The sequence below is a fragment of the Rattus norvegicus genome, chromosome 3 (assembly GCF_021556685.1).
Source record: "Rattus norvegicus strain SHRSP/BbbUtx chromosome 3, alternate assembly SHRSP_T2T, whole genome shotgun sequence".
In the NCBI taxonomy this organism is placed as follows: Eukaryota; Metazoa; Chordata; class Mammalia; order Rodentia; family Muridae; genus Rattus; species Rattus norvegicus.
Genome location: NC_141536.1, coordinates 81,059,684 through 81,073,891, shown reverse-complemented (window position 1 = coordinate 81,073,891; position 14,208 = coordinate 81,059,684). Strand labels below are relative to the sequence as shown.

The 14,208-nt window shown below is 38.6% G+C and overlaps 1 pseudogene; it reads right to left on the bottom strand.

Annotated features, from left to right (window-relative positions):
- Window positions 1–9,936: 9,936 nt before the first annotated feature.
- Rpl38l2 (ribosomal protein L38 like 2) lies at window positions 9,937–10,148 on the bottom strand (annotated as a pseudogene).
- Window positions 10,149–14,208: the final 4,060 nt, after the last annotated feature.

Sequence of the window (14,208 nt, the reverse complement as noted above, 5' to 3'; positions counted from 1 at the left end):
CCTTTGTCTAAAGCAAGCTAGCTCTTTTAAACTTGCCTTTCATTTGGAAACACACAAAGTGGACATAAAATTACAGGGTTGTCTCCTATGGAAGAAACAGCTAGATTTCTACGTAAGATATATTCATATTTCTTTCTCTTTATAATGAGTTGATTTATTTATTCATTTAATATCCCAATATTGACCCTCCTCTTCTCCCAGTTGCCCCCTCTCACAGCTTTTCTTCAACTTCCCTCCCTCCCCTGAGAAGAGGGATACCCTGGGTATCACACACCATCTCACATTATTCACTGTAGAACTGGGTGCATCCTTCCTCACTGAATACCAACAATTTCCCTAGCAGGATCCACAGTCTGGCAACAAATTCAGGGGCAGCCCTTCTCCAGTTGTTGAGGACTCACATTAAGACCTAGTTGTATATCTGCTGCCTATGGGTGGGCAGAGGAGCAGCTCCAGCCCACACTTGTTCTTTGGTCAGTGGTTCTGTCTCTGGGACTCCCAACAGGGCCACATTAGTTGACTTTATTGTCACAGGAAGACCAACTCTTATATTTCTAATGTATATGGTAAGTGTTCTATTAGAGGCAATGTAAAACAAAACTTTATTTTAATAATTTATTGTGAAAAATAAATCCTACAGATAACATTATTACAAATATATTGCATCTCTTCATTTTTCTTTCTTAACTTTTATTGGTTATTTTATTTATTTACATTTTGAATGTTAGCCCTCTTCCCTGTTTAACCTCTGCAAAACCCCTATTCCATCCCCCCTTCCCTTACTTCTATGAGAGTGCCCCAGTCACCCAGTCACTGCTGCCTCACCTCCCTAGCATTCCCCTACACTGGGACTTCGAGCCTTCACAGGACCAAGGACCTCCCCTCCCATTGTTGCCAGATAAGGCCATCCACTGCTACATATGTAGCTGGAGCCATGGGTCTCTCCATATGTACTCTTTGGTTGATGGTTTAATCCTGGGAGTTCTGAGGTGTCTGGTTGGTTATATTGTTGTTCTTCCTATGGGGTTGCAGCTCCTTCAATCCTCTCCTAACTCCTCCATTGGGTTCCCTGTTCTCTGATAGTTGGCTGTAAGCCTCAGCATCTGTATTGGTCATGCTCTGGCAGAACTTTTCAGGGGACAGCTATATTAGGCTTCTGTCACCAAACATTTCTTGACGTTGCCAATAGTGTCTGGGTTTGGTGGCTGCATATGGTATGGATCCCTAGGTGGGGCAGTCTCTCGATAGCCTTTCCTTCATTCTCTGCTCCACTCTTTGTCCCTGTATTCTCTTTCAATAGGAGCAATTCTGGTTTAAATTTTTGAGATGGGTTAAATATATTCATATCACTGTAGAACATGGGCTGTATTTTGAAATTCATGGGTTAATCAGAAATTCATGCTAAAAAAAATACCAGTATGTGAATGTAGAGACTGGGGGACCTGAACGCCCTAGCCTACCCACTGCTAGCCTCTTACTTTGGCTTCCTTTTTTTTCTATCCTGAGTGTTGACTTTACTATGAGTGGCATTCTGCCTGTTCATGAAAGCTTCATTCAGTTATCTCATGGCAGTTTGTCACCATCAACTCATAAAAATGCAAACAGAGATGGCATTGCCAGCCTTTAAGGGAAGAAATCCAGTAAAGAGCAATAAGTCATCACAGAAATGCTTATCAATTCATTTTTACAGAGATTTCTAGCATCAGAAACATTCTTTGGTCTTGATACAATACTTTCATTTCCTAGAGAGGTTAGTTTATGAGGATGAAATCCTGAGAGCATCTATCTGAAAGGTCAGGCCCAGATTAGTTTTGTCTCTTGCTCAGGGACTAAGAACCATGATTATCATTTATCTATACAATCAAACAGCTGATCAATATGTTCCTGAATTCCCAAAGAAACATGGATGAACAGTAGAAAATGAAAATAGTTGAAGAATGCCATTTCTAAAAATTTTATACATAGATTTCTATTATATTCTCTTTCTTCTCCATTTATTAGTTTGACAAGGCTGAAGATATAGCAAAACACTGTCATGAGTATATGGGTAGTGGCAGATGCTCATTTATAGGGAGAACTCCACACTTTACAGTATCTGCACTAGGCCCATTTCTCTCCTACACCCAATTTAAACTGTCCTCAGCGATATTGTGTTGCTATAACATCTGACAGGTTCTTGGTTAGCATCCCGAGAACACAGTACATAAAAAAGTTTAATAAAAATAAATAAATAGTAGGAGAAAATAAAGTGCTTAACTTGATTTATTGTCTAGTGAATGTCCATATTAACACTTAGATAGCATTCGCTGCTCAACACTTTCACTCTCAGAATTATCCTGAATACATTTCTTGCCTGCATGCTCCCATCTTCCAATTCTATATTGTTTCAATAAATAAATAACCTCTGACCATGAGTGAATGGATGAGCAGAAGAATAAATGAATGATAGGAGCGAGGGAACATGGAATGAATTAACCAGCAGTTGAATAAGTACCATCTCTCCCAGACAGATAGGCTGAAGTGAAGTTCAAATAAATATTGCTTAACATCAGTTGAATTATTTAGATTTGTTCCTAAATATTTCTCCCCATATTCTTCTGATTTTCACATCAGCAAAAAAAAAAAAAATGGGTACTTACTGTCTTAAGTTTGTCTTCCTCTCTCCCCAAGCTTTCCTTCTCAAGGAATTTTCTGACTATCTTTCTCTACATTCACCTTTCCTTCTTGTTATCTATGCAACTGAAACTGGAACAGATCTGACCTTCTAGCTAAAACTCGGAAAAACAAGCCAAATGCATCGGCAATAGAAAGAGGAGATGCTGCGGAATCAAGTTTTCTCTATATCATTAAAAATCAAAGAATGAGTGTCTCAATACCTCTAAGTATTATGTCATAATTATGAGTATTAAAGTCATAAAATTACTTTCTGTTCAGGTATCTATAACAAAGTGCTTGAAACTGGGTGGCTTACAAATGACCAACATATGTTTCTTAGAGCTTGGGAGGCTGGAGATTTAACATCGTGGCAGATTTGGAATCTGGAAATTGGAATGCTCCTAACCATACCTGGGGCCTTCTTGCTGTGTCGGCACATGATCGAATGCTATGGCAGATTTCTGGTATGTCTTGTAAAGATGCTAAGGCAAATTATAAGGGCTTCACCTTCATGGTCTAACTACCTCCCTAGTTGCCATTCCCTAATACTAGCATTCAGCAGATTAGCATTTCAATGCTTGGATCATTGAGGCTAATAAATGTTCAGACTATAGCTCTGAATTTATATGCACAGCCATATTGTACCAGAACTTGGAAACAGCAACCAAGGAAGAAAGGAGTTAAAAGCCTCAAATAACAAAATTCCCAGTGAATTACACCCTACTTCCTCATTAATGTCCCTGGTTATTTTCCTTCTTAAAAGATCAGTATAAGCCTGTCTTGATTCTCTATCACCAGCCTATTTTTGATGTACATTTTTAATCTAAACTATCTAAAGTCCATACAAACAACTTGTACTTTCATGAAGTAACGTCTCTTTTGAAGAAGCAAAATGCATACATTGTACATGACCAGAAAGTAAAATGAACCTGAGAACAGAGACAAGAGAACAGGACAACTGAAGGGGCTGTAACCAATTCCCAATTCAGACTCTCTCCAGATGAGCCCAGTCCTACCCCTTCATATCACCTTGAAACTATTAGAGCACTAGCCTCCTTTTTGTCAAAGACAAGAAAGCAAGAACATTCCATCTTTGAAGTCACTCTGCCTTTACCATTAGGACAAAAATGCATCTACTGAAGGCTTTTTTTTTTCAACACAGCAACACAATGAAAGAGTAAGTGGCTTTGTACTGAAAAATAATATAGAAAGATAATTAAATCTCAGGGGCATTTTTTGGTCTAATGCAGGAAGAAAAACAAGCATCAAGGCTGCTCCCAAAGACACTGCCCAACCTGCCGTCACCACTAACGTGAAGTTGAGAAATGAAAATTCTGTGCTTGATTTGTTTTTACTTTTCAAGAAAGGGAGGTTTAATATTCATCGGGGTGGGATAGAAGGAGGAAAACATCTCTGCTGTTATTTTCAAGGGGTTTGAATTGCCAGTTCATACCTCTGAAGGTGGTCTGCTTTATAAGGATGGTTGCTAGAGAGCGGGCCCATTTGAGTGACTATTTTTGTGTATTTATAACACTGAACGGTGCCATCATTCGCCATGCTTTTATTGGCAGAATTGAGCCAATTAAGTAGCACTGCCAAAATGACTGCTGCACTGTCAATTTCGCCAGAAGACAGATAAATAAAGATGCAGATTGCTAGAAATTGTCTTCCCCTAAACTACCGATATTTAAATTTTAGAAAAAGGCAATGCCGTACTCTTCCTAATTCTAGACAATTTGCACATTCAAGGTTTCGGTCAGAAGAGGCATTTTAGGCTTCTCTAACATATTCTCTACTCCTTCTGGCCATAAAGTAATCACAGGACCACTTCTCCGTGAGGCCTGAAGCAGACTCCAGTAAGGGGAAAAGCCTAGAAGTATGCATTCTGCTACAACTCTGATTATGTTTTTCCCATGACATTTTTCTGTTTCTCAGTTTTAAAGATGATCATTACAGCATCATCATGCATGCAATTAATAAGAAGTAGAGAACAAAATACAGACTAACCTCTTCTAAGCAAAGACAGATCAGCAAACAGTAAAATATATAAACTATAAATTTCCTCGTATACAATACAGGCTTGATGTTTCTTGTTTTCAACAGGATTGATAAATTCCTGTTGATTGTCACATTTGATTTTATTCTTCCTTATTGTATTTTATAGTTTACTGGTGTCCCTTTTGCTGTTCATACTTGCAAATAAAAACAAAGTGAGTCATCAATGAATCTCACTGTATTCTCAAAGAAACAGACAGAGGCAGAGGACTTTATGATAAGGGTTATATTAGTGACCTGCACTGGTGTTGATAACTGCTAAGAAGAAGAGAAGAAATGGAGCACAAGGAGCCACTTGGGTTTTCCTGAAGTCTTGGTAAGGGTGGGGGTGACTAAAGCACAAGTATGCCCTGAAAGCCATTCTTAATGAAGCAAGACCACAGGCACTTCTTCCATTTTACAAACTAGTCTGACTAACAATCCCAAAACATGCCCGTAGGCAAAGGCAAGATAGCCCTCTTTAGAAGACACAACCTCTAAAATGATCCATCGGCTGCAACGCTCTCTCCAGTCCACTCTTAGTAATTTAGGTATTTTTTTAGTTTAAAATTGAGTTCACATAACTCATCATAGCATCTTCACATTAACAGAGAATATTTTTACATTTTAATTACAAAGTAAAGCACTGCATGAAGCAGTGTAGATGGCTATCGGTCTATTGTATATCTGTAACATGCTAGATTGTATTATAAATTATATTGTATTATGTATTATGTATTATATTATATTAATTATGTTATATTCAACACTCCAGGAGATATATAGTCTTAAGAGTACAGCCAGCCAACCAGCATAGGACATGTCAAAGAGGTGAGTTCAACTCATACAGCACTGCCAATGTGAAGAGCAGTGAACATTACAATGGGATAGATAAGGAAAAGAAAATTAGTGCCACAGGGAAAAAATACAAAGCACACTAATAAAAGCTAATGGCAAATGTATAAATACACAACTTTGAAAGCAGAATCAGGCAGGAGATAATATTTGTTCACAAGTAAAGGATATACCTGCCTTGCCTTGTCAGAACAATGAAAAGATAGAGAAGACAGAATAGGCATGTATAATATACATACATACACACATAGACAGACACAAACGTGTGTGTGTGTGTGTGTGTGTGTGTGTGTGTGTGTGTGTGTGTGTGTGCAGTGAACAAGCTATAGACTGGGCATTAGAGCTGCTAAAGATTGGGCAGATAAGTTTCCTAGATAAAGCTGTGCAAAATCAGAGAATTCTGTTCATGCTTCCCTGAAAGGACTTGATATCATTCAAGATGGAAGGAAGTCAACATAGACATCGTTCTATGGAAGTGTTTTCAAAACTGCTCTGTTAGGACAAAGAATAAATTAGAGAAAGCAATGAACATAAAATAGAACTTCTTGGTTAATTTTTCAGAATTAATCAAATGGAATTTCTGAAATTCTGTAGTATGTCCAAATTGAAGGAAGAATCAAAGGAGTAGCATAAAACACCACGTGCAGTTTCACAGGACAGAGAAGCTGTTAGCTGGAGATTGACCAAACATCTGTGTCCAATCTTCCCCTTTCACCATCATCTTATTCTTACGGTGTTAGAAGATGTCCCAAGAAGGTTGCTCAGAAAGCAAGAAAATTAAAATGAAGAAATTAGTTGACTATATTTGAGGTTTCAGATTTTGCCCTGTAAGTCTTCTGACCTCAGTTTGGACCCCCAGAGCCCACATAAAAGCTAGCCTCAGTATATACCGGCTTATTACTACCAGGAGATGGGAAGCTGAGAGAGAATTTACTGAACGCTCACAAGCCAGCTAGTCTCATGTACACAGCGGTGAAGAATGAGAGTGCTTCTCTCTGAAACCACGTGAAAAAAAATACAACAGCTACAGTTGTTCCCCGACCTCGACAAATTTCATCCTACTGCATTTGTACATCTCCATGTCACAAAATATAAGTGCACATATATATATAAATACACATAACCACACCCCACCCACACTGCACACCCATGCTGCACACCCACACCCTACCCACACACATATATACAAATTATATCTTATTATTTAATTATATCCTATTATATCCTATTATTTAAAGGTAATGTAATGAGCAATTACTGATAACTGAGTGCTTTTCTGACTGTTTATTTAATATTCCACCTCTTACTCCCTGTGCATGCTTTGATAAGCTAGCTGTAATTTAGTTTTCTCACTGACCTTATAGGCTGTATACTGCTGTGATTAAAAGATGAGATACTCAAATGCCTTGTAACCAGTCACTAGAATAAGAGTCTAATACATATTAATTTATTATCACATATTACTCACATTTCAGAGCAGGAGTACTCCACTTTTCAATTCTTTTCCCTTCATAGGAGCATAAAATAGGTCTGCTCAGAATGTTTCACGCAGGTAAATATTCCCTCTTGAGATGATTCCCTGCAGCCTTGAGGGCAGTGCCTTCCCCCTCCCAGTCAATAACTATTATTTAAGTGACCACTGAATGACACTCATATGTTTCTTAAGTGAATTTAATTCAGAATTTACTAAATTCAGTTATTGGGTTGTTTTGTTTTCTGAAATCAAACACACTGGTTTATCAGCCTGTGGAGGAAGCAGAAAGATAACCCCAGGGGCTCTGTCAGTTGGGCCTAGCTTAAACATCAAAGAACACTATGAATGTGTAAAATTGCCTTTAGCAAATACTACTTACAGGCCCTCTGGCACAGTTATGCTGAAATGATAAGAAATGTCACTGCAGCCTACTGAACTGAATAAACACACCCAGCCTTTAATATCAACTACCTACCTACTTAGAACTCCGATGGCTTACAGTCGCAGTGAGGGAAAGGAAAGGGCTTTGCTTTTCCTTTCATTAATACACTGCAACTCTTCCTATTAATTAGATCAGCAGTATAGCCGGGGGTAGAACTGAGTGAGATTACCTACATTATGCATTCAGAATTCAGTTTATCCATTTTAATTAAATGAGTTCTAAATATAACCACTTACAATTCTTCCACTCCATGAAAGTAATTAAAAATGAAATTAGTTAACATGTCTATGTGACATCATTAAAAAATAGCTCTATAAAAATAAAAATAAAAATAAAAATAAAATACCTTCACATTCTATTCAGTATGCACGTGGACTCTTTGTGCTGCTGATGGCTAAACTATTAAAATGTTGCATCGGCACTGACCTTGAGAAAGAAATTTTTAACTTATCTGCACATCAACCGATGTCTCTCCTCTTCCTTGATGCTGCTTACTTCCCAGATACGGGTTACAAGACTGTAAAGCATATTAAATGTCATTTCTCAGCATGTACCACTTCCCAGAAAGTTCACTGTAGACTGGTAAAAACCAAGCCACACCTACGTGTACTCTACTTACAGAGTACGTGGTGATTGAACTTCCTCTGAGAACTACTGAGGTTTAAATGGTAAGAAATTACCCATATAACATATGATTAGGGAGGCCAACATAAAAGCCAGTAATGGGAAGGAAAATAAACTGAAAGCATGGATTGAGGCATCTCAATGTTGACCACTCAAACTTGAAAACTAGAGAAGGACTAGATCTGAGGGCCTCTGGATGAACATTCGTGTGTTTCGCTTCCAGGAACTCTGCCTGACTCTCACTCTAAATACCAGAAAAAAATCTCCTGATGTTCCTGGCAGGTAGAAGTCATAAAGTTTTTCGTTTGCTTGTTTGTTTTGTTTTGTTTGTTTGTTTGTTTTCTAATAATGTTATAGATTTCCTTAAGGACATGTGATGTTTGCAGGTTCTTGATCCTTTCCCCATTCTCTTTTTCCTCTTCCATTTATCTCACTCTCTCTTTAACCTTATATCTCCTCTGAAAGCCCTTTTCTACTCTCATACCTAATATATTCTACTGCACTCCCTTCCGCTTGTAAGGACTCTTTCACCTGCTTTTCCAGTCCTGGCCCCTATACACCCCCCTCCTCCCGCACGTGCGCATGTGCGCACGGGCACATGCGCACACACACACACACACACATACACACACACACACACACACACAAAAGCACATTAGAGGAAACATAATGATTGTTTTTTATAAGCCTTAGTTCCTTAATAAACTGTTTTCCAGTTCTATCCATTTTCTATGAATTCATATTTGTTTTCCTTATGCATGCATTAATAAAACCCTATTGTACATATGTACTACAAAACATTTTCCTTTTCATTCACTGGTTCTTTGATAGCTAGGCAGATTCAGTTTACTCTCTGTTTTGAATAGAGCAGGAATGAATATAGGTATACTAGTATCCCTTAAAACATTTTGAAGTACATTCAAACCTACTGTTTCTCTTATCAAAGTTACCCCTCAGTGAAGGCCATTCAATCTAATTAGCATGATGATAATATGACTTGCTAATTTTTTATGCCAGCCTAAATGTCCTGGAAAAACATAAATACAGACTAGGTCTATTTGCTGACCTCCTACCTAAAGAGTGAGGACTGAGCAGCCCTTATGAAGGTCACGGTACAAAAGCACAGACACACTAAAATATAAAGTTTTAATGCTAGATTAGTAGAATGCTTCTATTCACATAACAACTTTCTACCTAGCGGCTCCTCGCGAAATATCATTTTCTGTAGTTTTCCATCTCAAATTACAAGAAAACAAATGCAGCATACACAAAAAGAGAGCTGAATATCTGGACACAGAACAAACATTAGAAGAAGATACTGGAAATGGCAGAAGTTGTACCATTTGTACAATGGACTTACAAACACAAAACAACACAGAGAGGAGAAAATAAGCAAGACTTCAGGAGCATCAAAAGTAAGCACAAAATAGAAGTAATAATCAGAAAGAAACAAGGTATTATGATTAGTGTAAACAAAAATTTAAGTGAAGAATGCCTTTGGTGAGCTTTTGCATAGGCTGGCCAGGCCTGAGGAAGGAATTCTGGAACTCATGTTGTGTTAGTACAAGCCTCTGGAAGGGCAGCCCAGACCGTGGGGTAGAGAAAGCTTAGAGCCGGATGTTCAGAATCTGCAAGAAAATGACAAAATGAGGGAAACCAGAACAACTAGCATTTCAGAAAAAAAATGAAAAAGATTTGAAGATTGGAGGTTCCATCAAATTAATATCAGACATCTCACAATAAATCCGGGAAACTCAGAGAACATCACGCAGAATAAACATAAAATGAACACAATCTTTTTTTTTTTTTTTGACTTTTCAGGGTTTTTAATAGTCACATGCAGAGGTCCGGTTCATTTCAGCTCCTTCACTGCCAAATCTGGGGGCAGGGACAGCTTAGCTTCTCTGTCTTCTCCTTGTCTGTGATAACCAGGGTGTAGAGGTACCTGCTACAGCGGACCTTGAACTTCACATTATCCTTGTTCTTCTTGATCTTGACAGATTTGGCATCCTTCCGCTGGGCTGTGAGTAGAAAGTCCTTGATTTCCTCAATTTTCCGAGGCATGGCGTCAGCACAGGGGTGAGCACTGAAGAGAACAGAAAAAGCCAATCACTTTATCTTTAAAGCACAGAAAGGAAAGCAAAACAATAAAAAATAAAAATGGACAAATTTCCATAGATATATTTCATGAAAATATAAACAAATGACCAAAATGTAAATGAGAAGAAAGAAAGAAAGAGAGAGAGAGAAAGAAAGAAAGAAAGAAAGAAAGAAAGAAAGAAAGAAGGAAAGAAAGAAAAGAAAGGGAGGTCCCAGGTTATTTTCCATATGACAATGTACATTCCCGAACACTGTAATTATGTCCAATTTTCACCCATTTATTATATCTCAAAATTTGGGGGAACTGTCAAGAGTAGATAATGAAAAATAAATACTCACTAAGGAAAATATCCAAGGAAGTTTCAGGAATAAAAAACCTTTTGTTGGGATATCCTATTTTCACAGTGTGTGCAAGTGTCACTCTGTAGTTTCAATTGTTAATTCTGTACTAGCAGGGAGCTAAGTGTGGGCAGTAACTTGATATTTTCATTTCTATTGTCTATCACCAGGTTTTCTATTTTGCAAATATTCATCCTTCCTCACGTCGCTAACATGAATCTACAGTAGTGTCAGAGGTTATCTTGCTGTTGATTGGTTTTAATACAGAGCTGACAACCAATAGCTGAGACTGGATGTAGAGTGTGGAACTTTCAGGCAGTGAAGCAGGGAGACAAAAGCAGAAACTGGAGAATGGAGCATGGACAGGAAAGGGAACAGGTGTAGACAAGAACAGAGTCATATAGAACTAGGCACATGCCAGGTCACAGGCTAGATAGTCAAGTTAAGGAGATCAGCTAGGAGGAAGATGGACCTAGTAAAAGGCTTAAGCTTTAAACTTTATCAGCAGCCTCTATCCCTTTACTTGTACCAGAGGCTGGTCTGAGAAAGTCCCACAAATACAATTTACAGACATATGTGAGCCGAACTACTTTAAACCTCTTGGAAACCATGTAAGCAGAGGGAAAGGAGCGCACTAATTTTGAAGCAACCTGAGGTAGAAGACCTTCAAAATATAATATTAAATTATGAGAAGCTATCCATTAAACATAAGGAAGGAATATAGATTTTCTAGGATGAAAAGAAGTTTAGAGAGTTTGTTTCGAGTACTCATACCTTCCAAGAAATGCTGCCATTCAAAGAGTAGGAAAAAGTAAGTGGGAGACTTGAGGTCTTATAAAGAAGGAAAGAATGTCAATGGAAAACTGTTAGACATGAATTTAGCAACATTTCTTATTCTTATCTGACTTAACAGAACGTGTCTTTCTTTGTTTATCTCTCTCTGTGTCTCTGTTGCCCAAGGCCTGTGGATAAGAATACAGCTATCAGCTGTCAGTTACTGCTCTTGTGCTACGGTGGTCTGCCACGATCAACACCACTGTGGTCAGGGCAATGAAAGCTACCTGTGAAACTTTAAGCCGGCCTCAACGATACACCTTCTCCAAACAGGACAACTTCCTCTGACAAGAATACACCTCCTATTCCTTCCCAAACAGTTCATCTACTAGGGACTAAGCATGCGAGAATATAAGCCTATGGAGGACTTCTCATTAAAGCTACCCCAGTAACACATGATAATTATAAATAAATACTAACAATAGCATTTGAAAGAGCTGCGGTGTTAGTTACACGTTACAAGCTAACTGCTTTTCTAAAAATGGATGCTGAATATTTAAACCCTTTCCAGTGATTTAGTAAGATGACTAGGTGACTCAGAAAGGTATTTCTACTATTATTATTTTATAGAAGAAAACCTACTGACTCGATAGCTTGTATAGGTGTAATGACTTAAGAAACAAAAAACTGCATTACATTTTAATCACCTTGTAATCTAGAGGGTAAATTTTTGGAACAATGACAATTCTTTAATGCATGGGATATATAGAATGGGAAAAATGGTTAACTCATGACAAGTATGTGGTTTTCAGTGTTCTCAGTAATATTGGAGAGGTTAAAGAACAGATACATGCCTGAACATCCGATTTGTTAACCTTTGTTATTCACATCATCAGTTCACTCACATGGCTATAAATGCATTTAGAAAATTATGCTATGTTTATTTTCAAGTGCTATCTAGAAAGCCAAGATTCCTTAAAAAATTACTCTACTTACAGTTGTCTTTAACCTTTCACCAAGTTCTACCACATGTTCACTTCAACAGTCAACAGTGGCCTTTGTTGTCTTTGAGGTTTTTATTAAAAACATGCAGTTTGAAATCATCTTTTTTAAGAGATATTTATTCTGTAAGTATTTATTTCTTTTTTATGTATGTGTGTTTGTGTATGGATGTGTATAAGGTAGTGAAAATATCTGTGGAGGCCAGAAGAGATGAACAGACACCCTTGGAACTGGAGATATAAGGCATATGAGCCACCTTATTTGGGTTCTGGGAACTGAACACAGAACTTCTGCAAGAACAACACAGGTTCTTACCCACTGAGCCATTTCTTCAGCAACAACAAATATCTAATAAGCATATATTATTTACTAATTACTGCTCTAGATCTTGGGAACAAACCATTGTGTAAAAGAAGCGTTTCTGAGCTCCTGTGATCTTTAGTACAGTGGGTGAGGAATGTATACACAAGCAAAGCTTTTCAGTTATATCATTTATTAGAATAAAGCTTGGAAGGCAAACATGAAAACTGAGTAATATTCACATAAATTTCAGTAGACTATCATAGCTTAGCCTGAGTTTTGTGACATTTCAGTAAAGACTTGAGGTTGATAAAAAATCAAGTTTAATAAATGGCTAAAATATGCTACCAGGCAGAAGCAGACGGATAGGCCCAGATTGTGGATTATGTCTACAACAGAAAACAAAGAAAGAAGCAAAACCAGGCTTAATGGAGCTGAAGTTGCTCAAGTAGGAAATGGGCTCAGTGAAGTGACTAGAAATCAGCACCTAGGAAAATCTATGAAAATGTCGGCAAGATAGAAATTATCTTTGTTTAAAGTGGAATTATTACTTATAATTGGGCATTAGCTATAAAGTGCAGGATAACCATGCTACAATCCACAGATACGAAGATAATGAGTAATAAGAAGGAGCCAAGGTAGGTTGTGTGAATCTCACCCAGAAGGGGAAACTAACTGGTCATCAAGGTGGATGCATAAAGGGAAGGGAAGGGGATAGCACTCAGGTATGGGGTGAGAGGGACCAGGAGGGGGATCGAAGTGAGTACGGAAATTGACAGGGGGCATCACTGGGACAAGCAGAAGACCTGGGGTGGGGAGGCTACTGAGACTCTATAGGGGTAACCCTAGATGAGATTCCTATCAAAGGCAGATATAGAGACTGAAGTGGCCACCTCCTGTACCCAGGCAGGATTTCCCTTGAAAGGACAGGGACATGAACCCATTCATAAAACCCTAAACTCCATGTTTGTCCTGCCTACAAGATGTGCTGAGATAAAGATAGAGTAGAAACTGAGGGAATGGCCAACCAATGACTGCCCCAACTTGAAACCTATCCCATGGGCAAGAGCCAACCCCTGACATTTTATTTATCATTTATTAATGATACCCTGCCGTGCGTGCAGAGAGGAACCTAGTATAATCATCTCCTTAGAGGCTTCGTCCTACAGCTTCTGGAAACAGATGCAGAGATTCATAGCCAAGCATCAGTTGGAACTTGGGGAATCTTGTAGAAGGGTGAGACACAGAATCGAGCAAGCTAGAGGGGTAAAGGAAACACCATAAGAAGACCTACAGAGTCAACTAGCCTCTGTCTATGGGGGCTCACAGCAACTAAACCACCAACCAAAGAGCTTGCAGGGCTGCACCTAGTGTTTCCCACATTTGTAGGTGAATTGCAGCTTGGTCTTCATATGGGTTCCCTAACACTTGGAATGAGGGTTGTTTCTGACTCTGCTGCCTGCCATTGGTCCCCTTTCCATATCTGGACTGCCTGTCTGGGCCTCAGAGAGAGAGGAGGTAGCTAGTCCTGCTGACACTAGCTGTCCAAAGGTGGGGTGATACATGAGGGGGGGCTCAGAGGAAGAGTAGTGTGTAATGGGTAGAAGGA